The sequence below is a fragment of the Epinephelus lanceolatus genome, chromosome 7, assembly GCF_041903045.1.
Source record: "Epinephelus lanceolatus isolate andai-2023 chromosome 7, ASM4190304v1, whole genome shotgun sequence".
Taxonomy (NCBI): Eukaryota; Metazoa; Chordata; class Actinopteri; order Perciformes; family Serranidae; genus Epinephelus; species Epinephelus lanceolatus.
Window position 1 is genome coordinate 27,051,258 of NC_135740.1, and position 25,293 is coordinate 27,076,550.

The 25,293-nt window shown below is 42.8% G+C and overlaps 1 protein-coding gene across 4 annotated transcripts in view; it reads left to right on the forward strand.

Moving 5' to 3' along the window:
- The window catches only part of mid2 (midline 2), a 219,630-nt gene that overhangs the window by 79,627 nt on the left and 114,710 nt on the right, over positions 1-25,293 (forward strand). The gene's annotated exons all lie outside the window — the stretch shown is intronic.

Consider the following 25,293-nt stretch of genomic DNA (forward strand, 5'->3'; position numbering starts at 1 on the left):
GACATGCTTTCATGCTGGGTACAAAAGTGATGTGTTGGTAGCATTGAAGTGAGCATAATCACAGTATCGAATGCTCTTCACGCTGTTGTGAGTTGTATAAATCAGCTGCCAGTGTGTGTGTACTGGCAGAGAGCTCTTTTTCAAAATATATCTGCATATCTAAGTGAAACAAAACAAGCGGGATCGGTAACAAGCTTCATATTAACCACAAGAGCAGTTGGCACAGCAAAGAAGGAAAGCATGGCTCTCTAGCTATGTTAAATGGGAAGTGTCAAAACAGGTGGAATAGCCGTTACATTCCTGGGCTCCAACCAGCAGCCACTGCTTTAGAAGAGACTGACTCATCCTGTTGAAAACCATATATGAAGAATAGAAAAATCCTTTAGTCTAAATTTACTTCCTGTAACAGACTCGGGGGGGGGGGGGGTATCATAAATAGTTGGCAATAACTGGCAGCCTAGCTCAGCCTGAGATGAGACAAGTAGATGCCGTCATATTAGTCAAACAAAGACAATATAAATCAGTGAAAAAATGTCATCTTTTATAACCACAGTTCTGATTGTTTTGATGGAGGTGAAATTATGCATGAAATGTATATATGAAAGCTGTCATAATTAGTTATGGGGTTTACAAAAACTGAATGCAGCTAACAGATTGCCAGGTCTTTACTGGGAAACCAGTAAAGACCTGGAAGAGGTTTCTGTGTGATATAGAATGGATCAAGGCAATGAATGTGGGAGTCGAGGCAGACATAGCATGGATGGATGTATGGTGTGACAGATTCCCTCCTGTTTTTGTTTCCAGACTCCTTTGATCTCTTCATTGCACTGAGTGCAGGCATAGCCTGTCTTCCAGATACATTTCACAGTGCATGTAGATCAGCAAAGAGTAGTCATGCATGGCACCACGTCGCTTTACTTTCTCCTTCTGGCCAAAAACAATACTAATGGGATTTTATGGGGATGCCGGTTGGGTGTTAAACATCTGCGTCATCGATGTTTGAACTGGGAAGTTTAGACTGGGACTGAGCAGTTGGACCCAGCTGGTCAACTGGCATGTAATGATGTCTGAGTCGTCAAGTTGCTACGATTAGTTAATTAAACAATTAGCCGATTAAAAGAAAATTAGTCACCAGGTATTTTGGTAATTTATTAATTGTATCATTTATTTTTCAAGCAAAATGTCAAACATTTACTCGTTCTAGCTTCATAAATGTGCTGATTGTGCTGAGTCTTTGGGTTTTGGGCTGTTGGTTAGACAAAAGAAGCAAAATTTGGTTTCGAGGAAATTACGATGAGCATTTTTTGCTTTTTTTGCTGCTGTATAGACTAAAAGGTTAATCGATTAATCTTGGACATAATTAGCAAATTAGTTGCAGATTAGTTGCCGATTTTTTTCTATTTTTGGATGAAAAAAATGAATGATGATTAATCATGAAAATAACTGACAGATGAGTCTATAATGAAAATATTGTTTGCTGCAACCCTACTGAGCAGAACAGAGCACACATATAGTAAAGAACTGTAAATAAATCTAAAAGAAACCTCGAATTACACTTGCTCTCTGCTCTCCATCCAGTGACTAGTTGTATGTTTTTGGAATTCTGAACCTTTGTTGTACTCAAATGTAAAAGGCTAGTACACTAAACAATAGATGTAAGGCAATGTATAATGTTCACTGTGCTTACTGTGGTCTGGCAAGGATTAATAGACATTTGCTTTAGTGGGAGATGTCATTGACCTAAATTACTTTGCATTTAATTTGGTCAGTATTCAACCAATCAGAGCTGCAAACCAAATGCTGTTATCATTCCTATCATCATCTAATCCACATCCCATAATTTGCTGATTGCTCCGGCCTCCTGCTGTGTCTCACAATCGATCCTTGGCGGATGTTTTCCAGACTAGTATCTCAGAGCAGAAACTGAGCTTGCAAGATTTGGACTGTCTTCTGCAAGACAGTGAAGCAATATGTTACGGGGAAAAAAATGGATTGCGGGCGTGTTTAGGAAGACTCACTGCAGTACCACTCTTGATAGATAATACAGATCTCAGGTTAATTACTAATCCAAAACATGTTTTAGACACAATGCTGTATGATGTCCTCTGTGACATGCAGTGCAAGGAATGGATCATGTGATATGACCCATTGCTCATGAGGTTATAACCTTACATGTGTGGAGGCCAGGGGTTGCTCAGATGACGAACTGGCAGGGAGCATGTAATGGTCCAATCTCTGTAGGTAAACCAGTGAAAGCCAATAAGCTGCAGGCAGAGGCCCAGGCTTTAGCTCGGGGCTGTAGGCTGCACTGATTCCAGATTCAACAACCCACTGACCTGGGAAAGAGGGGTTTGGAAACCAATAATCTGAAACACATGAAGCCCGAAATATACTGAAAGAATAAAGGAGTACACATATACTGCTGGGACTTACTTCACCCCTGTCTTCGCATTTCTGCCTCTGCTGATGCTTTCTTTTCCCCATCTCCCTTTGTCTCATCTAACACAAGTGCAAACCTTTCCAGTCGACAGTAATGACAGTGTGATATACACAAGTGTTGTGCACGTGGATAACCAATTACACAAACAGTTCCAGTATAAATAAATGATCTCGTGGAGCATGTGCGCGGCAGATTACAAGCCTCGCTCCGAAGCTCTGTCGCAGTAACAGGTGACTTGTTTACACGTTTTTACTTCATTAAAGGTTTATTGGCCGCGGTGAAAGGCTGAAAGTGCGGCGAGTTTGGATAACATTACACAGCATCAGTGTGCATTGGAATCCCATGAGGCTAAAATCTAATTGTGTGCCATGGCCCCCGCTGAAGCTTAAATCTATTGGTTTGAGAGTGGTGCCATTTGAAACTTAATCAGCCAAGAAGCCCTCTAGATTGCACCTCGGACAGATGCATTGGCCACAATAACAATGTCTTATTTTAAAGCCGCATTCACACCAAGAACAGCGTTTCCCCTCCACTGTTTCAGTTTGATTTAGGAGGTGACAGAAATATAATGTGAACAGAGATTGCTTTAAATGAATGTACTCAGATGCCTAAATGTGCGACTCAGTCAGTTAGCAGGAGTGTAGATTTTGGAAAGGAGTGCAGATGCTTGGTTCAATAAGGAGAGATCAACTTGAAATTAATATTGATATTTACAATGAATTAGATTAACACATGTAACAGCTTCTTCAGTTGTTTGGTTAGATACTGTTTGGTGATGCAGGAAATGTGTGAACGAGAGGAGATTTGAAAGCGTGGGAAAGCAGAGATGAAAGTTTAACAGAGGGAAGAGACGATTTGATTTTCTCTGTAGGATATTAGAAATTGTAAACACGTCATCCTTTATGAGCTTTAGTTAAATTTCAGCTAAATGTAGAGATTCATTTTGACTTCCCGACTGCCCATAACCTTGCACAACTTATCTAACTAGAATGGCACTCAGTGGGCGAAGACCTTCACCAAGACCAAATGCTTTATCTCGCAATGTTAACAAAAGTGATGAGTTTTGATGAGTGATTTGAATCGGGAGAGGTTGGTGCAGTCTCGAATGTGTTTGAGGAGAGAGTTCCAGAAGGAGGGGGCAGCTATGGTGAAGGCTATGTCACCCCAGGTCTGGTGCTTGGTCCTGCATGGTAGAGTCAGGAGGTTGGCATCAGAGGAGCGGAGGCTGTGGCAAGGAGTGGTAGGGGGCCTGGTTGTGGAGGGCTTTGTGAGTGAGGAGAAGGACTTTGAATTGGGTGTGTTGTGGGACAGGGAGTCAGTGGAGGTTCTGAAGGACAGGGGTGATGTGACTGGGCAGACAGGCAGCAGATTTCTGGATGTATTGGAGTCTGGATTTTGGACTTTTGATGATGTACCATAAAGAATGCTGTTACAGTAGTCAATTCTGGATGTGATGAAGGCGTGGATGGGAGTTTCAGCAGCAGTGGGCGACAATGATGGGCGGAGATGTGCTGTGTTTTTTAGGTGGAAGACGGCAGTAGTGGTGATTTGATTTTTGGCCCATATCACACCCTTCCACCAAGTTTCAGGAAAATTGAGCCAGTAGTTTTTCCGTAATCCTGCAGACAAACATAAGGAAGCAACTTTTTTTGTTTTGTAAAACATTGCGTGCTCGCAATTAGACAGCTCAGGGTTGGGGTTTGAACTGAAGCAACATAACTGTAGGTGTGATCATGGTCTCAGCGTGTCCTGTTGCTCTGACTTGTGCAAATCACCAAAAAACTCTGGGGTTTAAAATCCAAAGAATCCACCCAGACAGCAGGAGAGAGAGGGGGCTTTTCCACCCCAGCCTCACAGCAGCAGCTGAGCCGAGGAGGCGTCCAACCTCCCACCAGGCTAGTTAACAGCCAGCTGCCTGTGTACACTCCTACAGCGACGCACGTGTTTCCCATGATCTCACCTGCTGGCACCGGGAGCTTGGGATCAAGCCCAGTCCTGCCGTCATGCTGCCCACCCCAGAAGCCTCTCTGTTGGTTAGAGCGCACCACACCTCCTCTCTCTGGGATGCAGGAGCCATGGAGGTGGTGGAGGGCGTGACCCTGCGAAAAAAGCTGTATATGTGCAAAACATAAAAACAAAACAAAATATACAAGAATACAATTTCCAGCTTCCTTCACAGTCGCTGCATTAGAAAACAGTTTTCATTAGGATATCTAACTATAGTGGAAACCTGTTACTAACGCTCACTCTCTTAATTTCCGGGCCATTTAACAGAGCTATAATGAACATCTCTATACTAATGCCAGCACAGGCTAGGAAGCAGTCGTAATAAAAATAGTGGGATTGGGCATGGAAAACGGTGGCAGGGTGAGATAAATAACTATAAAGAGACAGTGCGAGAGGGTAGGTGTAAACAGGAGGAGGCGTGAAAAAAGATTTTTGAGCTTCAAGGATGTTCGGAGGATTCTGGGGAGGGTTAATAGCTACACATAGCAGAGAGCAAAGACAAAAAGTCATGGGGGTAGAGGAGGTGAAAAAAAAATCCTTGACTTACTCATGCTCTCACGTACATACTTTCATCATACACACTCATCCACCCAGCAGGCATTTTTAACAAACACCTTCTTTCTTAAAAGCAGCTCCTCTCTCGCTGGTTGATTACAGTTACAGTGATCTCTAGGAATTTCTGATCTCCTCCAAAGACTCTGATCACCTGCCAGTGCCTGCAGGTTACACTGTAACACGATTAGTTCCTTTATAAATACAAAATCGCTTCAGTGAAGTTGACAATTTTATCAAAACCTGTCATTACTGTGAGTAGGAGTTCTTGTGAACCTGCCTCCAGTGAAAAAGCCCTTGGACTGAGCTCTTTTATGAAGTCTCCAGGCCACTGGTTCAGTTCAATATTGATGTAGCAGTGGGCATTGTTAACCTTCACAATTATTCTCTTTGGTTTTGCAGTGCCTTGGGGAACAGCTATTTTTAAAATGCCGGCAATGTTGGGCAGCTATTGTTTAACTAACAACCTATTGATTTGTGTCGGCTTCAGTTGCAGGGATACAGCGAGGGGGGATTGTGTTTTTGTTTTCTCAATTCACAAACACATTATTCAAAATGTTTTAGAGAGTATGTTACAGCTTACTCCATCTTAGTGCAAGTATATGTAGCCCTTTCTGTGGTTTTATATTACCTGCCTCTTTGTCAGTGAAGTTGTCAGCTCCTTGAAGAAGTGTTTCACTACTGCAAAGATCTCCTAAAACTAGGCTGTCTATGCAGTAGACAAATGCAAATAGTTTTGAATTTGGTGCTGTATGATCAGAGAAAACAGAGGAAACGGACTGTGGCACCGAAGAGGTAAAAAAAGATTTACAACTACCAGAATGCACTGCGCCGCACCGGACCCATAAACGCTCCCACTGGGTGGGTGACGTGATTGGCGCTTTGCCATTTTGACACAGGAAACAATATCCCCCTGAGACCCTGCATCCGCACATGAGGGTATCACATTTTGGGTCAACTGGACCTTCGACTTCATTCTTCTTAACTTCCTTGTCCTTGTTCGTAGACACACAAAACCTGAACAAATTTAATGGTTGAAACTTGTGTATTTATGATTAATAACTGCTGTACTTTGATATGCCATGCAGACTTTACCAATTTTGGCAACAGCAACAACCTAAGACACTGTTAATTAAAAAGTACTTGTTTGAAGACATTGGGAATACATCATCAGCTCGTTAAGGACATTGGGACTTTGTTATCATTGACAGCGTTTTGTTTTTTATACTTGTCGAGTCCTACTAATCCAAAACAGCTCGGAGAAATTAAAAATACATACCTAACAAAAGTTTGTTCACAGGAGGATATGGTGGCTGGCTGGTAACAAGAAATCTGGAATAACAGTTGTAAGTTATAACAGTGCACTAAAATATGTTCCTGAAGACATTTGAGGTGAGAAACAGGCAAAACAATAACAGAATAATTGGTTTATATTTGAGTTTTTTTGCTCTCGATCCGCTTCCATTCTCTTTGTGTCCATGGTGGCAGGCAAACGAAAATGCAGACCCATAATCTGTAGTTCAAGCAGCAGTCCTTGGCCCAGTGAGGTAGGGCTGACAGATGAGCAGGGAGATCTGGGTGCTGGTACGATGGAGGGAAGTTCAACGCAGTTCATTTACACATACCATCCACATTGTTATGACAACAAGCTGGTTAAAATTCGGTCAAGTATCCCTTTAAGCTTTGAGTGACTGCTTGCCACTGCGGCTGGCTGTGTTTACAATGATAATATGTTGCGTATCATTGCAGCATCATTGTTGCTGCAGCTGCAAGCTCAGATCTGCCTTTGGACAGTTGTGTTGTGGTGCGGCTGCCTCTCCCAGAATGTACACACGGGCAGTCTACAGCATGTCTCCTATCAATATTTCACAAAGGGTAGGAGAAAAACAAAACAAACAAAAAAAAAAACCTCAATCCATCAAACGGCTGTCTGAGCTCAGATCGACAAGATTTCCCATCTCGAGAAGGAACAAATGATTGTTTATCAGTGATAAATAAAACTAATCGAACAAATAGAGCTACAAGCCTCTGACATTTCGACACATGGAGCCTGCTGAGCCAATCGAACAGCAGCCAAGGAAAACAATGGCTCATGCTCTTCCCCCCTCGAAGGAAATGCCAAACATTACAGTGCAGTATAAATAGAAGCCTCTGACTTTGTAGAGCGAGAGCGCGAGATAGAGGACAGGAACCCCCTCCCTGGGGTCACACCGATGGCAAGGTCTCCCACCTCTCCACTCTCTTTTACTTTATTGCTCTTTTGTTTTTCTCTCTGGGTGTGTGATCTATTTTCGAGCTGATTTCTCTTGCCCTCCCTGTGTGTGTTTTTTTCATCTCCTTTACGTCTGTATTTTTTTTAATCCTCCTCTCTCCCTGACACGGGGTCATAAATGAATAACTGAAAAGCCTAGTAACACTTTACAAACACATCCTGCTTTATTAATGGCCCCATCTACATCTACAGTGGAGGTGGCAAATGGCCTTCCTGGATGTATTATGTTTGGGGCCGAGTGTACGTACTCTGATCCAAGGTGAATTTCGTAGTTAGAGCAAGAGAGCTCGTGTTTAATGGCTTTTGGTCAAGCAGCCTATTCTCACTCCTGTCAGCCCGGCGCGGTTCAGTTTAATCTAACGGTTATGAGAAATTTCCTTTTGCATCTGGATAAATGCAGCCGTTGTGCATCCAGGCGCACGTGGTCCTCCAACGTGCAGCACGAGGTGTGGCAGTGAGGCCTTTTGCACCGAGGGCACCAGAGCTGGAATGGAAAATCCATCTAGGGTTTAAAATATTGAAACGTCGATTTCATTTTGTCATTTCACACTGTTTTTTTTCCCCTCTGCACCTCTGTTGAGAAAGGGAGGCAGGGAGAGAGAGTCGTCCCCAAAACGAGGTTAGTTGCTCTGACTGTGTGTAATGAGGTTATGGATGATTCAGTCGAGACAACTCCAACAAGTCTTTCATCTTTACTATCTTTTGTATCAGGCGTATAAATGTATTTCCCTCGGCTGGCAGGCTGTGCAGACAGTTTGGAAGATTGAGCCCCAGCTGCCGGTGTAGGCAGATTTAGGAAACAGCATGCACATGAGGTAGCGCGCACAAATGTACACAAGAACACACACATTCCCCACCAAGGCATTCTGTCTTTGACTCTTTGTCTTACTTTATCTCAATCTTATCACCACAAACACTTGCTGAATCTGTAGCTGCGAGAGGAAAGGGTTTTCTCTTCCTGAAACATTTTGGTTTGTATTCTACGAAATGACTGTATAGAGGAGGGAAAATGTCCGAACTCTTTTGTCATTTTCAAGTAGACAAATCCATTTTGCTCAGAGATGCTTCTTAATAAGGACAGCTGTCGGGGTTGTGGATGCTTTTGAAACCCTAGTATTGACCTGGGTATCTGCCTCCTCGAGAATCAATAACGCCAGCTCGGAAGACATCACTTGCTAATACAGTTTGGCAAGCTACTGATAAAGTGGCCGGGTGCCTTACGGATCAGTTAGCTCCTTTAGGGCACAAATGCGATGCATTTAAAGACGTCAGCTTCTTTCCACAATGGGAAAACTTTTCAGGAATATATCGTCAATCTTCATACAGAGGGCTATTGTTTTCTTGACAGTCTTTCCAGTCTAATATAGGTGTACAGGATGCAATTTCTCACTGAAAAGAGCCTCTTTTGGGAAGCTGAAAGTGCCGTTTATGTGGTGCATAGATTGCTTTTCCACACGATGTGGAGTAAATTTGCATATATATAGAAAATACCAGTAAAAGGTAAGCCATTAACTTGGTGCCATGCTCTTCTACTCATACATATACACACAGAGTCAGATGAAAATATAGAAAAACGGGAGCTGAATATGAGTCAACTGTAAACACAAGCAAGTTTGTTTTCTGCAAGGCAAGACAATAGATTTCTCAGATTTCTGCAGAGTGTGCTTTTTCACTCTATCATCTTATTTGATGTCGTTTCAGTTTCATCAATACGTGTAGCGGAATCGTTTTGCTCCAAAATATTAGTGATTGAGTGGTTCTGTGGAGCTTATTCATAGGAAAACAGAATCAATGTTGTAGCTCTTGGACAATATTCAAGGTGAAGTGGCTTTGAAAATGTTAGTCAATATTCTCTGCATATGAGAGCAAACTTTGTAGTTTTAATAGGACTCAGCAGCCAAATTGAGGCTTCAGAAAAAGTATACCTCAAAGATTTAAAGTGCAGGCACCAAAGTAATGGAGGCAGAGACAGAACGAAAATGAATTTATTTTGGTTTCTAAGAACAAACATATTATTCTGGATCAATCTCCACTTGCCCTGGCCATTCTGAACTGGTAATGTATCCAGGTCCTGTGAGCAAAATATTTGAAGAGAGGAATTACATGAAGCTGTCCACTTGACCACAGTTTATCTCCACACCTGATTTTCTGGGTCAGCAGTTCACAACCTGAACACTAACCACTGGGCCTGAGGCCTGCCTACCGATTACATTTTTGCCTTTGTTGACAGTTAGCGGTGACTCTGTTCTCCCCTCGTTCTTCATCCTTTCCTCCCTCTAGCACGCTCAGCCGCGTCTAAATATCTAATAAGCTGTTCTGCCAACTTCTGATCCCGGGTTTGTTCTCACCTGGGCAAATGCACATGAATAATGGAAGTGGCATGGAGTGAGGCAGGGGCATGGTTGCTCCTCAGTGTTGTGTTGAGGCCTGATAAGGTTCCCTGCCGCCGCAAAAGAGCCTCAGAGAGCTGATGAGACGGCGTCTGACAGTATTAACTTTATTACCCACAGGCTGCCAAGCTGTAACAGGCAGGAGCATTAAGTGAAGGGTGAAAGAGAGGAGGTGTGTTCTACTCACTGTCACAACCCTGTGAAAATCTCATTTCTTTCCGCTTTCATGTATAAATGTATTAAACCAATTAGCAAGTCTGGCTTGGCCTCGCGCTTGACAAGAATTGATTGTTTATTTCATTTTCAGTGTCTTGCATCAGCAAATGTCCTTCACACAATAGAGCCCCCATCAACGCTGCTGACAAGGAGCAAAAAGAGTATGGGAAACAAATACGGCTGCGGGAACGAGTGTGGGTGTATGCAACCACACGCCCAGCTGCACCCACAGTGGCAAGCCTGGAGAGTCATGCGCCGCTGTATTACTATAAGACACACCTGCATGTCGACATGGACAAAATCAACACTGGGTATGTGTGGGAAACAAAAAACACACCCAGAAGCAGATAGCCCTGTGCACACACTTGCATTAACACATTATCTCACATGCAAATTTTATGTTGAGGGGTAGGAGGGTATAGGGTACAGAAGGGCACTCAAAATCCCATTTGAATATAATGTAGGTGGAAAAATATGCAGCTCCAACACACAAAACAAACGTCCTTTTGTTTTATACATGGCGGATATGGACAATTAAGTGTGACACACATTTGTAAAATGCATGTTAAATCTTTCATCTATATACAAAGACGTAATGTATTTATGTTTTATACAGGAAACATTAAAATACCAGTATGTCATCACTCCATGATTATATTAATTAACAGTAAATCACGTCAGCGCCAAAGCTTACTTTGGATGACATCCAATACGTCAATAACTCGACCGACACACCTGTGCCAATATTATTCCTGCAGAATTTGCTTGCGCTGTTATGTGTTACATAATAATAGGAGTTTCCATGAGATTCGCTGAGGTACGGTGAGGTGACCTGAAATAACTTGTCCCCAGACCCTCAGCCCATGTTTCCTCATCACGAGCCAACATTGGTAACCAGGGAATGGGAAAGCTAACTGGTACAGTGAGTCACAGCTCACAGCTTTCATACTCCACTGATGTGGTGCAGGGGAGCAGGCTGACCTTGAAGCCTGTCAAATTCTTGTGAGGCGATTGAAAAGTGGCTTTTGTTAAAACATTTTTACATTAAATGTTTCACTTATAAAGGTTCTTGCAAGTCGGCCAGTCACTATGGATTTTGTAACAAATATATGAGACACATTTTTAAGGTTGTTAATGAAAACTGTTTCCTTTTATGCACCAATCTTTAATTAATAAGACAAATAATATAAGGCATGTAATACCTTGAGATGTGTCAAAATGTTACATACCAGTGTAGATTTCCTCTGAAATTGGTTTTGTAATAGGAGCTGTCTCCAGTGTAGCAGTGAGAGGGTTAAGCTAAAGCCAGCCTGCTCAACTGCACTGAATGTGAAATGGAAACACCGGCTTGGCTGCATTACTGTTTACATTCTATGAATAGGAATCACATGTTTGATGAAACCAGGGCTGCTCTGAGGGCTGCTGCAGAGGGAGAGGGAGAGAAAGACAGGAAAAGAGAGTGAAAGAGAGAAAAGATTGGGCGGGAAGTGGAGGCGGGAAGAAGAGTGAGAGTAGAGGAAGAGGAGAGTAAAAGATGAAGGGAGACAGCGAGACTGAAGGGGATGGCCAAATGAAACATGGCCAGTTTATCAAATGCTTGATCATTCTTTTTTTCTCCCGTGCAGTGGCTGCACCGAGACACATGGCTCCTGTCAGAGACTCCACGGAAATGTAACACAACAAGTTTAATGTGCTGCTTGATCCCACTTATATAATAATATGTACAGTTTGGTGAGTTTTGGTCAGCTGGAGGTTCTTTTGTTTTTTTCAGGGCTGCCCGATTTCCTTTTTCCAAAACCATAGCAGCAAATTAAGTGTAGTCTCTTGGTGTCTGGCAAAACTCAGTAGTGCCTGGTCCTGACATGTGTCTTATGCTTGTGGGTATTTTTAACCCCGGTTGCTAGAATGAATTGCCCTCCGAAAAATTTCAATCCTGTAATGTGACTGCCGACCGCTGAACCCACTCAAACAATGTCTTGTTTCTCTCGAGCTTAAATGCTGAGCTGAGGTGATCAGGGTAAATGCCATGTTCAGGGCTTGAGAGTTATGTTTGCAAACACGGCCCCTAATTAAAGTAGTCATTCAGCAGTGCTGCGTCAGGGTGTTTTTATTAGTCATTTTAATGTGTGCACCCTTGATTAGTACCTGTGCCCCGCCAAAACGTGTGAGGGTCTGTGATTTACCAACATCGCACACACAGGCCAGCCATTCTCTGCGGAGAGACGTGTCGGCTCCAGGTACGGTATTTACTTACCTCATAAAATGATGAATAAAAGCTCCTTTATTTAAAAAGACCAAGTGCGAGGCCGAGAGAGAGAAATCAAGCCGCCATCTTGTTGTGCCATGTTTGAACATTTTTCCTGCTCCATAAAAAATTCAAGATTAATTTTTCTGTTTTCTTCCAGGCAGCTTTTTTAATTAGTAATGTGTTAATGTTTCACATGAGCAAGCTGGTGGAGACAGCCTTTAATTTGTTATTAGCATCTTTAACCTTTTGCCTGTTTGGAGATATTTGTGGAATGCTCGCTGCATAACAACAGGTCCACAGCAGATTGAGGTCACAGACTACAGGCTGGGCTTGTCTATTCAACAGCATCTGTCTTTGTTCAGCCCCAAAACACTGTGGAGAATCAACCTGATGGCTACCAAGAATGCAGCTGGCCTCTGAGAGACCCCTAGCAAACAGCTATTGTGCTCGTGAACGCTTGGGTTAAAACATTTAAGCAAAACATTTTATGTTTGCCCTCATGTCAGTTGAAACACCAGTGAAGCTAAGCTAGCACTGCATATTTTCAGCTTTATCTGGACTATTCGTTTAAAGGAAAAGTTTGACATTTTGGGGAAATACACTTTTTTGCTTTCTTGCCGAGAGTTAGATGAAAAGATTGAGACCACTCACATCTGTTCTGTAAATGTTAAGTCACAACCAGCAGTCTGTTAGCTTAGCATAAAAACTGGGAACAAGGCAACACAGATAGTCTGGCTATGTCTAAAGATAAACTAACCTCAACCAGTACCTCTAAACTTTACTAACTGGCGCATTATCTTTTTTGTTTAAAGCTAAAGAACTACAAGTTGTTGAGTCTTCTTGTCACTGGATATAGCGTTGAATGCGGGACCTTATTCATTCTTATGAAAGTTGCTCAGGGGGTGCATGAAGCCAAAAAAAGCTCTATTTCCATGGTATGAGATTACCCAGATACTCATAGAGCAGGCACACTCGAGACATGCGCTAGCCAAGCTGGCTACTTCCGGTTAGCACTCAGCTAACATAAATGGGGATAAAATGATTTAATTTAGTGGCTCTTGTAGACTTTCCGAATGTTATTGAACCAAATAGATTAAATCCTGATAGTTGAAAGAGTCATTTCTTGAGGGTTGTGGCACTCAAAAGAGTGTATCCACAGGTGTCTCTTTCCAAATCTAAGTTTATGAGAAAATGTCTTTTTGGTCCCAATGGCATCACGTGACGGACTTGGGTATTGTGATTCCACTGTTTGGCCATTACGAAAATTAGCTTCAAAGCCTGGTGAACCTCCTTGGAGACTGGCCCAGCCAAAATTAATACAGAGCATAAAACCACCACATCATTTTTTTTACAGTTCAATTTTTGTACAAAACAACACAAATTAATACAAATTTAGAGGTTTAAAGCCGTGTCTCACCAGTGTGGTGTAAAAAATTCAGCGCGGAAATACAGAGAATCTGCAAGCAAATGTTCTGCACGAGGACTCTGCACTCCAGGTCCAGTGCGACGTATTAGCATTGCCAAATTGCATTTAAAAAAGTTTTTCCTGAACAGTGCCTGTGTCCACTCCACACAACAAAAACCTATCCGGACAGAGAATATCTAAGGGGGCAAACATTAACTACACAATACATAAACTAATCAGACCCCAGATTTGTTGCTGACGCTAGCTGTTGTGGCTAGCCATGTTCCATGGCCAATATATGATATTAGCAAGTACGTAGACCTTTGAGCTACATTACCATCTCCATGGTATCCCAGCTGAAGAAGAAACCAAACTGATAAAATGTTTCTCCCTTTTGGCAGAAAGCTAGCCATGACCTGGAGGTGCGACATCAGTTGGAGCAAACGATTTTGTTGCTCAGACATATGCTTCCACAAGCAGAAATCTGCCGAAATTGAGGTTCGTCCGAATAATTTTTTAACGCACTTGTGCACGTAAACCATTTTTCGAGGTGCTAGTGGGTGGATTTTTTTAAATCTTTGGACAGATTGAGGCTAGCTATCTTTATCCTACGCTAACGGTCTACTGGCACTCACTTCATATCTAGTGTACACACATGAGAGTGGTATTGATCTGGTCTTCTCATCTAACTCTCAGCAAGAAAGTGAACAAACCTGCATTCTTTCTGTGTAAGTTGAAGCATCAATTAGGCATGTCCCAATCCGATCACGTGATCGGAAATCGGGGCCGATCACGTGGTTTCAGACTCGATCGGAATCGGAAGTTACATCCCGATCAGGGATCGGATATAGGCCTATGACATATGAGATACATGTCAGGGTTTTCCCTATTTGTCTAAAGCAAGACGGGCCGCATGCGGGGCGTTCAGATGTAGCTCTTTTGCACTCTCAAACCCATTACTTTTACTGTAGACGTGCGTCATGTGCGCTCATAACCCAAAGCGACGCCAGCGGCGCGCCTTCGGTGCAACGCGCTTGTTTTTCGTGCACGTCCGTGTGTGTGTGGCTGCGTCATCGCGGACATGTAACGATATGAAATGACGGCGCTTGCGAGAGTGTGAGAGACGATCGTCCGTGTCACCGTATCAGCTGACTGTTCAGTACATGTGTGTGGCTGAATTGTTTCACTGCTGACTTCCAACAGCTGTTGTTGTTGATGTTTGAGCGCTACAGACCCCAGCAGCAACAACAGTCACTGCAGCTTCTACTGAGAGCAAGTCAGACGTAACGCACGTGAGACAGACACATGGACAGACTGTGCAGATGTCACGGACATCGTTAAACTTCTCACACTGTTGTGTGACGGCAGATACAGAACCAGGTATTTATTTAAAGTTAGAGAGGGAGAAGGAGTGAGGTGAGCTGAGGGAGGGAGGGAGGGAGGGAATGAGGGAGGGAGAAGGAGGGAGGTGGGGGGGGGCAGACAGGCAGGTGAGGGAGGGATAAAGGGAAAGAGGCTGGTGATTGAGAAAGGCATGATAAGCTATTTTATTTTTGACCAAATGTTCATGTTGTTGTAATGGAATTAATATTATACCGTGGAGCTACTGTACTATTATCATACAGTGAGGTTTTGATATCATGACATGTCTTACAATACTGCAATAAATGTCATGGGCTTGTTATTGGGGTACAGTATTGTAATATTGTGAGATTGTGATATTGTTACATCCCTAGTAGAGCACAAAGAACAGAAAAATAGTGGGATGATACAGTTAATCTACAGTAAAAAATTTTACTGCATTGCCAAAGTATCGGATCGGGACTCGGTATCGGCAGATACTCAAAATCAAATGACTCGGACTCGGACTCTGGGGCAAAAAAATGTGATCGGGACATCCCTAGCATCAATAAAATCCATATGTGGTCAAATGCTGTAAGATAAAACTCCTTTTTCCCAGCTTTCTCCAGAACAATTTAATTAGCAAGTGAGTTGTTAGAGTTCTGACATGTCCCTTAATCTTTAGGGAAGTTTTGCACTCATTTGAATTTTCTCATCACCTGCAGTATGTTAGAAGACAATGAGAACGGTAAATGACTACACTGCCTGTGGCTTCAATTATCTTCTCTTTAAGGTTTTTGTTTAAACTGTTTAACAACTAAAGTCTCAATCATTTATCAGCCACTACCAAAAAGCACTTTGCTACCAAAACACATTTCAGTCATGACAAGTGATGCATTTTCCCAAAATGAGAAATGTTTTTTTTTTCTCAAGCTTTAATGTATAAACATGACAATGTCTCAGGGTGTGTTTTCCAGCGACCCTGCAAAAGGAAGACCGCCGGCCCCCTGCTGCTGTTGTTTACTGTCGTCTTGCTCTCCGGAGCCTTTAAACCTCAACTGTGTGATTTTCTCCTGCTCTTCCTTTACGGTGATAAGCACATGATTGACAGCCTCCAGTGAGATAGATAGATTCCAGGTACACTTAGGGAAGAGAGAGTAGTGGGAGTACAGATGGACGGATTGGTTGGAAGTCGGAAGTGGGGGGTACGGGGGGTGGCAGATACACTGTGACTCTGACAATGAAAACTGGTGATTCACTGGAGAGTCTCACAGTGTTCAGACTGAGTCAGTTGCCTCTGATGAAGGCTACTGGTACCAAAGTAGTGACCAATGGCTCAAAGTATGAGTGTATGTGCTCTGTGTCAATGCCCATATAATCCCCACCTTGCACCAAAGCATAGCCTTTCCTGGAAGTAATCTATTATTCTGCTTTCCAACCGGGGAACAAGTCTCTTTGATAGATGTCTAACATCTGGCTCTGGTTGCTCCGCAGCACGTCCTTCGTATCTTTGAAGTGAAATATTTTCAGTAAAGGAAGGATTTATTGCTTGTGTCCGGTCAGTATCGGCATATAATGGGTTCAGTGTTTTGAACTTGTCAAGGTTTGAAAGCAAAAAATGTTCTCTGCATTTTGTTTTTTTGGATTAGATTGGATTAGATTAGATTAGATTTTTAATGATCCCAGTGGGGGAAATGAGGTAATCAAGCAGTAAATAATACAGTTCAGCATTTAGATATAAAAAGTACATGTACAGAAAAACAGGGTAATGAGATATTCTTTGAAACATGACAATTTAGACGTAGGATCACCAAAATCACTCTCAGAAATGCAAGAATTAGAGCTTTTGTGCTCTTGACATTGCTCCTTTATTAAAAAATTAAATATAACCGCTGCAGTGGGAGTGCACTTGTGTCTTTGGCTCAGAGGTCTAGGTGTGACGAGTCGTATCGACCGTTGCCCCCTCATCCGAACATCATAAAGTGTCCATTAAGCTCCCGATTTGGCTCTGCAGCTGGTGCGACAACAAGTCATGGGGGAGCAATTTGATTTTTACAAGTGGATTGTTTATGCAAGGATAATCATCTTTGTTCCACAAATGCCTTTTCTCTAGACTGATGCATGCGTCAACAAAGCGAATTCATAGACATGCAGGCATACACCCAGGGGACAGTGTGACTGTGCTTTTAAATAAACAGCCCCTTTTATTGTTTCGATGTTTGCCAGATTATGAAATGGCAGAAACCGTGACATCAGTGTTTTCTATTCTGGGGCATTCCCCAAGGTCATCTCTCATAAACTGGCAGAGGAATTCATTTCTGCTGCTACACTAGATACAAATGCAGTCAGTCGAATCGCAGCTGCCGTGTGCACACCGAGTCCTTGCATTGGAGTCGTATTGGGCTGGTAAGCTTTGGAACGTTTTAGATATTTACAGTATTTTTTGACAGCAATTAGCACCATTTGTGGCCTTTAAACTTTTGACCTCTATAGTAGCAAGGGTAGCTGCCTGATTGCCTTTGTGTTAAGCACCAGGCCAGGCCTCAGATACAGTATATGATTATGTGCTGCGCTTGTACATAAAAATCATACAGGTCCCTATTGGCAAAGCAAACACACAACGGGATTTTAACTTTTCAAATAAAGTAGCCTATTGTGTGAGGAAAAACCACAACACAAACGTGCTACTTTTGGATTTGAATGTGTCATTATCTAAGTCATCAAATCATCAGCCGAAATGGCTTTCTGCTTATAGATGTGGACTCGCACCTGTTAAAAGGATGTCTGAATCAAAAGTATTAAGCCGAAGCAGACAAGCATTCACAGTCTGAGTGTGTGTATGTGTGCTCTAAAGAAAATTATTTATCCATCCCTGCCTCTTCAGACAGACTAATGACTCATCAGTGATGTCCCTGTTTTTTTTTTTTTCATCTGTTTTGCAAGAAATCTCTGAGTGAGACCTAAAAATCTTGCTACATTAATCAGCACAACAATAGATCAGAGTGAGAGCCTCACAGCTTTATGTCTGTGTGTGTGTGCGTGTGTTTCTGCTTGGGTTTGTGTGTGACTGTGTGTGTGTGTTTTTCCTCAAGCACCAGCTCAAGCTGTTCTCATTCCAGATGGGACACTTCACCTTAACAAGAATGGCAGATGAAGAGAGACAACGAGACAGAGAGAGTTTGTGCTTGTAAATGTGCAGCTCTGTGTGTGTGTTTGTGTGTGTGTGTGTGTGTGCGTGCCAGCCTGTCTGCAGAAGCAACGCCTTCACCATAAAGCTAGCGTTTCTGGTCCCCAAGTGGCTCCTATCATAGCCGGCATTGTCTCCCCAGAGTGACATAGCTAAAGCTTAATGGGCCTGGTGATGGTGTGTTAAAGCTTGGTGTTAATTATAACACCATGCTCCGTTAAACACAGTCACATTAACATCAGCATAAGCAGCGCTGTTGAGCTCTGTCCTAGGGAATAAAGTGACACTGCTGATTCAGTCAACATTTTTTTTGAATCCAGGATGAGGGTCATGCACTCATCTCTGTTTAGATGATGAGCCTAATAATTGAGGGTTTTGATTTTGTTTCCGTCTCTCTTTCTATATAGCGTTCTTGTTATGAAACTGCTGTCTTGAATGATGTATAATCCCACAACATATTTGCAGTGATGACACGTTTTTTCTGTGAGTAAGACGGGTACTGAGGGATTTGTGTGGTTCCTTTGTTTTATTTGTCATATTCCAATAAGCAGAGAGGGAGGATTTGTTGAAAATCATTTAATGAAGCGCAGTAACAAAAGTATTGATTGACGTCTTCTTGATCATTCGATGAAAAGACATCGTTGTTCTGTGCTGCACCAGTTTGACCCGAATGTAGAGTAAAGTTCACATGGTCGCACAATGACCTGATGATCTTGGATCAATGTGTATCCTGAGAGGCTTAATGAATGTGAGCCTTGTTTCCTGTTGTTGACATATTTCACCACTGAACCAGCAGTCATATGGAGCCGACCTGTTGCTCGAACTGGAGCTGGACTCAGTGACAGAGAACTTCATTCTTTGGGAAAATATTGATGTCACTGCAGTTTTCAGTGTTAATGTTTTTATCCACTCTCCTGATCGGGCAAGTGGGTCTTTAGGAAGAAGGATTAGGGCCACGTTAAAGGAAAAAAATTGTAGATTTTGAGAATAAAGTCGGAATTTTACGATATTAAACTCATAATTTTAGAAGAAAAAAGTCACAGATAAAGACCAGAAAGTTTAGTAACATGGTATAACACCTAGCCTGGAAATCCAGACTCAAATCTAGAAAGATTTTGAGTCTGTCCCTCACCGATACACCCTTCCTACCCAAGGGGCGGCACTAACTGAGGCATTTCAAATGCTGCCGCATGCAGTTGGATAGCACGATGGCCAATCAGAGCAAAAAACAAGGTGACATATTCATTGCACTAAGCCCCATTTGTTTGCCAACCAGTGGGGCTAACTGATATATTATGCTTTTGCCGTATCCCGTCGGCAAAACGGCAAAAACGTCCTTCCTGGAAGCAAAGCCTTCTAGGGCAGTCTTCTGTTCCTCTCTCAAGGAAAAAGATAAGTGTAGTTGGCTTAGCGTGTCTTCCAAAGCTAAATTGAATGGACGCGGTCCTTCGGTAGATGCCATCTTGGCTGTTTACTTTTTGACTCCTACAGTGCAGTGCTGTCCTCATCATGTTACGCCCACCCAGAGCCCGCCTCTGTCAGATAGACTGATCTGATTGGTCCCATTTGCGATTCAATAGGCTCTGCTCGTCGGGGCCAGATTCCTGTGCAGTGCAAATTCAAATTTGCTATGGGCGGGGAATCTGGATTTCCAGGTTAAAATTAAAAGCAACGAAGTGTGTACAATCAGTGTTAGGGGCCGATCACACCTACAGGTGGCGCTAGAAACGCGGACGCTTCAAAGACGCTTGAAATACCTGGAATACCCTTGAGGAGCGGGGGTGCGTGCGCAACCAGGCGATCAAAACATTGAAAATGGACCCAGGACAGGGCTATGGTGCTGCTGGCGCCTGACGCCCAAAAGGTGAGATTATTTCAACTTTCAGCGTCAACAAACGCGTGTCTAAAAAGACGCCAGAAAGACGTTCGTCATAAAAAATGCTTGAAAACCAGTCCGACGTGCCGTATCATAGCGAATCAATTGGTATACTGGCGTCTCATTTCTAGCGCTCCTTGTAGGTGTGATCGCCCCCTTAGAGTGACAGTGATATATGTCAGCAGTACCGAAGTAGTATAATGCTTTACCAACAAGATTTCAGGTGATATTATTACATTTACAATGTCCCATAACGCGTTACCTCCCAGAAACTGTTTATTGTTTTCACACTGCTCCACTTCCGCCTTCGCTAAAGGTTGCTGTGTTATATTACTGACTCCATTATAGAAGGGTGCTGCTGGCGATCGCACATCTGGGTGATGCTGCACGTGCATTATCATGTTCAGTGTGTTTTGATTTATATACCTACAACTTATCCCGTTCTGCTTTGCGTCCTAAAGCTGCCTGAAAGCAGCGGGGATAGGAAGCCCCCGGTTTAACACATCTGGGTTATGACATCGTATGTGCATTAGTGTGTTGGATGTGTTTCCATTCACATTCCCTACAACGGTGGAGCAACACCGACACACACAGTTCCGTTCTTAGGCATAACTCTCTCTCTCCGGTGTGGCTGGAGCTGACCGGCACACACCGGGAAGCGGCAGGCGGGTCCTCCAGCTCTTAGTCTCTTAGTGTTTTTCTTTAACGTGGCCCCAGTCCTCCTTTGCAGGTCTGAAATCTACTAGCCCAAAGTGAAATTTTACTTGCTCCTATACAAATTGTTTATTTATTAGTGGTTATCAAATAACAATAAAGACTTAATAATTGTCATGAAAAAATGACCGTTACATATGCCCTGCTCTCAGACTTGTGGCAAACTGTGCATAGTTAGAGTTTTGCCCACAGTCTTTGACGCCACCCAACTAAACTCCTGTTTCCATGTTAATAAGAATGTGCTATAGCTCATGAACTTTGTCTTTACCGTTGCCAATTTCTCATGAGGGCTCAATTGGTGCTGCACATTTGCAGCTCTCAATAGAGATGAGAAGGATGTGTGATGGTACACTCCTTCGCTACTTCCATCATCAACTCAGGAAAAACAACCAATGTGTTCAGAATTTTAAAAAAAATCACTTTCCCAATCGGGCAATAGAGTTGCTAGATTTACTACCTTGAAGTGGCTTCTTTTCCTTGCCCTGAGCAATCGGATAATCCTTATTATTGAGTTCTGCAATGACTTTGAAATCAAATTAACTTTCCAGATTGATTTAGGAAGTAGTCAAATCTGTGTATCCTAAAGTCCTGTCAAATAAATTAAAATGTTTTTTTCAGCTAGGAAGTAAAGTATCCACATGTATCCACAATGAGATGTAAATTACAGGCCACTGATTATATAAGGTGTAGGTTAGAGATTTATGTGCAGAACTATGCAGTATTTGTACCTTGAGCGGACAAACTTCAGGGATCAGTGGCCTTGCTTGTCATCATAAGGTCTCTGAGGTTGTCCTCGCCTCCCCTCATCACCTCCCCCCCATATCCTGTTTCTCTGGTTATTTCCATTCGTCTGCCCCTGGTTATCAACTATCTGATACAGCAGAGATAAATTAGACCTATTGTTGGCGTGATGAAGCAGAACCTCATGCCTGCTCTGAACTCTCTCTCTCACACTTTATCCCTTATACAGCCAGGCAGTGTGATAACAACCACATAAAGCATCTGATAAATAGCAGCCAAGGTGAATATTGGAGGAGGACATTATGTGCACACACGCCCACAGCTTTCTCATAGACAACTACCAAAAACATGTCCTCATATACAGCCTCTTACACACACACACACACACACACACACACACACACACACACACGCACACAATGCCCATTGCCTTTTATCAGCATAATATCTGAATGCTTGGCTGCGAGAAGTTATTTGTTTCCTTTCCAGATAATGAACTTTGCAAAGAAGCCGCTGCCTGCATATAACTACTTTCTTCAGTTGAGTGCCTTTCCCAAGCACTTAGCTGCTGCTCAAATCATGTTTGCTTTGAACACAGCTCAGTGTCGAAGCATGGTTTCTGGTGCAGCAGAAGGGAGGAGACTTTTGTTAGTGCAAATGAGTTTGAGCCTTTGAGCTCTGTTTCTTTCTTTATATAGTCCTGTCTTCAGCTTGTACTTTGCTGGTCACAGAGATTATGGGAAGTTGTTTAATCCTCAATGCAACTGAATTCACACACGACCAATTTAGGATGGTGTCATCGCGCAATAACATTACTGCAAATGGGCTGCGAATGGCAGAGCTAACTCAATACACCTAAATATGAGCCTGATTTAATAGAAAGACAATGACACACTTCCTCAGCGTGATGTTTTGACAACAAGATGTGAATTCTATTATCCATCTGGTTAACTGATTAAGGTCATAGCTTCAACACATTTTGGCTGCCAAATGCACAATACATGCTGTCAGAGCTGCACCATCTAGATGAGTTGATTGACAGAAAAACAATTTGATTCATGACCTCATTATTTAAGTCATTTTTAAAGCAAAAGTACAGAATATTTTGGTGTTTTAGTCTCTGGAAAGTGAGGATTTGCTGATTTTCTTTGTCATACGAGAGAGAAAAGCTGTACACTTTTGGACTGTTATTCAGGCAAAACAAGAAAACGTAAGACATCACAGGCTCTGAGAAATTGTGAATGTTATTTTTTCATAATTTTTTCAACATTTCATCAAATAACTGATTGATTTTTAAAATAAACAGCAGACTAAGACACACTAAACACAAACAGCCAGGCCAAAACACTGGGATGTTGACCAGAAATTCAGTGTGTTGCTGATTACTCAAAATAAAACTACTTAAAAACTGAATTTTTGGTCAACATCCCAGTAATCAGTGTTAAACATCCAGGTTTTGTTCATGAGTGATGGTAGAATGGAGCGTGAGATGGATCTGTGGTATGATGCAGCTTCTGTAGTGGTGCGGATTCTGCGCTGGTCCGTCGTGGTGAAGAAGGAGCTGAGCTAGAAGGCGAAGCTTTTGATTTACTGGTCCATCTACGTCCCAACCCTCACCTATGGTCATGAGCTCTGGGTAGTGACTGAAAGAATGAGATCGTAGATACAAGCAGCCGAAATGAGTTTCCTCTGTGGGGTAGCTGGGCTCAGCCTTAGAGATAGGGAAAGGAGCTCAGAGTAGAGCCACTGCTATTTCGCATCAAAAGGGGTCAGTTGAGGTGGTTCAGGCATCTGATCAGGATGCCTCCTGGGCACCTCCCGCTGGAGGTGTTCTGGGCATGTTCCACTGGTAGGAGGCCCCGGGGCAGACCCAGAACATGCTGGAGGGATTACATATCTTATCCGTCCTGGGAACACCTCAGGGTCCGCCAGGAGGAGCTGGAAAGTGTTGCTGGGGAAAGGGACGTCTGGGGCGCTTTGCTTGGCCTGCTGCCCCCGTGACCCGGCCCAGGATAAGGATAGATGGATTGATGGATGTTAAACATGGTATTTAGTTGAAAATCCAGGAGGCTGAATGCTCAGTCATGGGATAAACCTACCGATAAATAGAGCTGCTATGATAAAAACCCATTGTGGGAACTTATACTCACTCATTTCATGCTCAGCCCCTCCTCACTTTGAAATTGTATTAAGGCGAACCTGTTGTTGGACTATCTCAGTAGTGTTAGTGTCCTTTCCATCAACTGCCCTTTTCCTGATAACGTGTTCACCTATGAGTTAAAAGTTTTTCTTAGTGTCTGAGTGTCGTCATCTTTATGTACACAGCAACGTAAGCTTCAGAGAGGTCACTCACAGGAGTTGCCGTGTCCTAAAGGTGAGAGGTACTTTTTGATTAGTCATAACCGGCAAAACCCAGTCATCAGTAAATCCTGCATGACTGGCACAGAGGGAGACGAGGGCAGTCTTTCAGGAACAACCTCAGCTAATGAAATTGTCACTGTCAGCTATCTGGGGTTGTCCAGTTTAATACTGTAGTTTCACGGTGCCTGCTTTGTTTCTTTTAAAGGATGGAGAGTCACTGCAAGCCGCACTGCTACAGGGTCTGCCACTGAATCAGAGTGTGGAGGTGGGGTGGGGGTTGGAGGCTGGTGGTTATTGGTGATTTCTCATGTCAGTGGTTTTAAGGCCACCCAGGGGAGACAGCTTGATATGCAGGCTACAAGGTGCTGAGATTTGGAGGGCTTGGAGAAAGAGGCGGAGGATCTGAAATCAATTTTCTTGTTTAGCTCAGGCCCTGTTTTGACTGCCCCACTTGAAATTGTTGTTGGGATTATGCTTTAAAAGTTGAAATGTCCTTGGAGTTAAGTGTTTATTGCTTGATAAGTCAAGCTGATCTCACCACAGACGCCTTATAAAATAGACAAAGTCAGTGGTGAGCCGGAGAAAGACAGGTGGAAGTAGAATACATGAGGAAGAATAAAGAGTTGAAAAATGTAAGGTTAAGAGTCTGTCAGTTTTACAGAAATGTTGAAGTCCTCAGCTTTACTAGTTCGTCTTCCTTTCTCCTCATCTGCTGCTGAACATCTGTCTCTGCCTTTCTTTACTATTCTCTTCACTCCATTGATTTTTACTTCTTCCCTACCTTTCAGCTAACCTTTATCTTTTCCTCCCTGTTGTTCGTGCACTCGTTTCACGTCTTCCGATAGAACTCCAGACCATACCACAGTTGTGTAAGCTGAGCTGCTGATATCAGTAGAAGAAAATGTGTGTGTCAGTGATGTTTCTGCTGAATCTGCACAGGCCAGCCCGTCTTACATGGAGCCAGTATCTCATGACTAATTCAGTCAAAGCCCAGTTAAAGCAAAAATAAATATGTGTTAGGTGTTTCTTACACCACAGAAAAGTCCAATACGGTGGCAAAGTTGTCACAGCAACAAACCGATGTAGACAATGTAGCATCTATATGTGACTGTAGTCCCGTTTCCACCAAGCAGTAGGGTGCAGTTCAGTTCAATTCCGTATGCTTTTTTCCATTTCCACTGTGAAAAGTTGTGGGTGGTACCAATGGGACCGTTATTTACCGTTCACCCCTTTGTTGGGGTACCTAGCACACAGATCTGGTACTAAAAGGTGGAGCTGTGAACATTGCACTCTGTTGATTGGTCAGTATCAGACGGTCACTCTGCTCAGGGTTGAGTTGTGGCTGGTTTTGAAGCTGTAACCACTGTTCATACTGTGGAGAGTTTTATTAGTAGACTGTGACTATAAAATGAAAGGATGTTTTGCTGCCTCTTGCAGCAGCTGGAGACAGAGAAAAAATACTGCTGGAGACTTTTAAGGTGGAACGTTTACTTGTAATATTTCTAAATACATTAGTTGACGTTGTGAATCCATCAACACACAT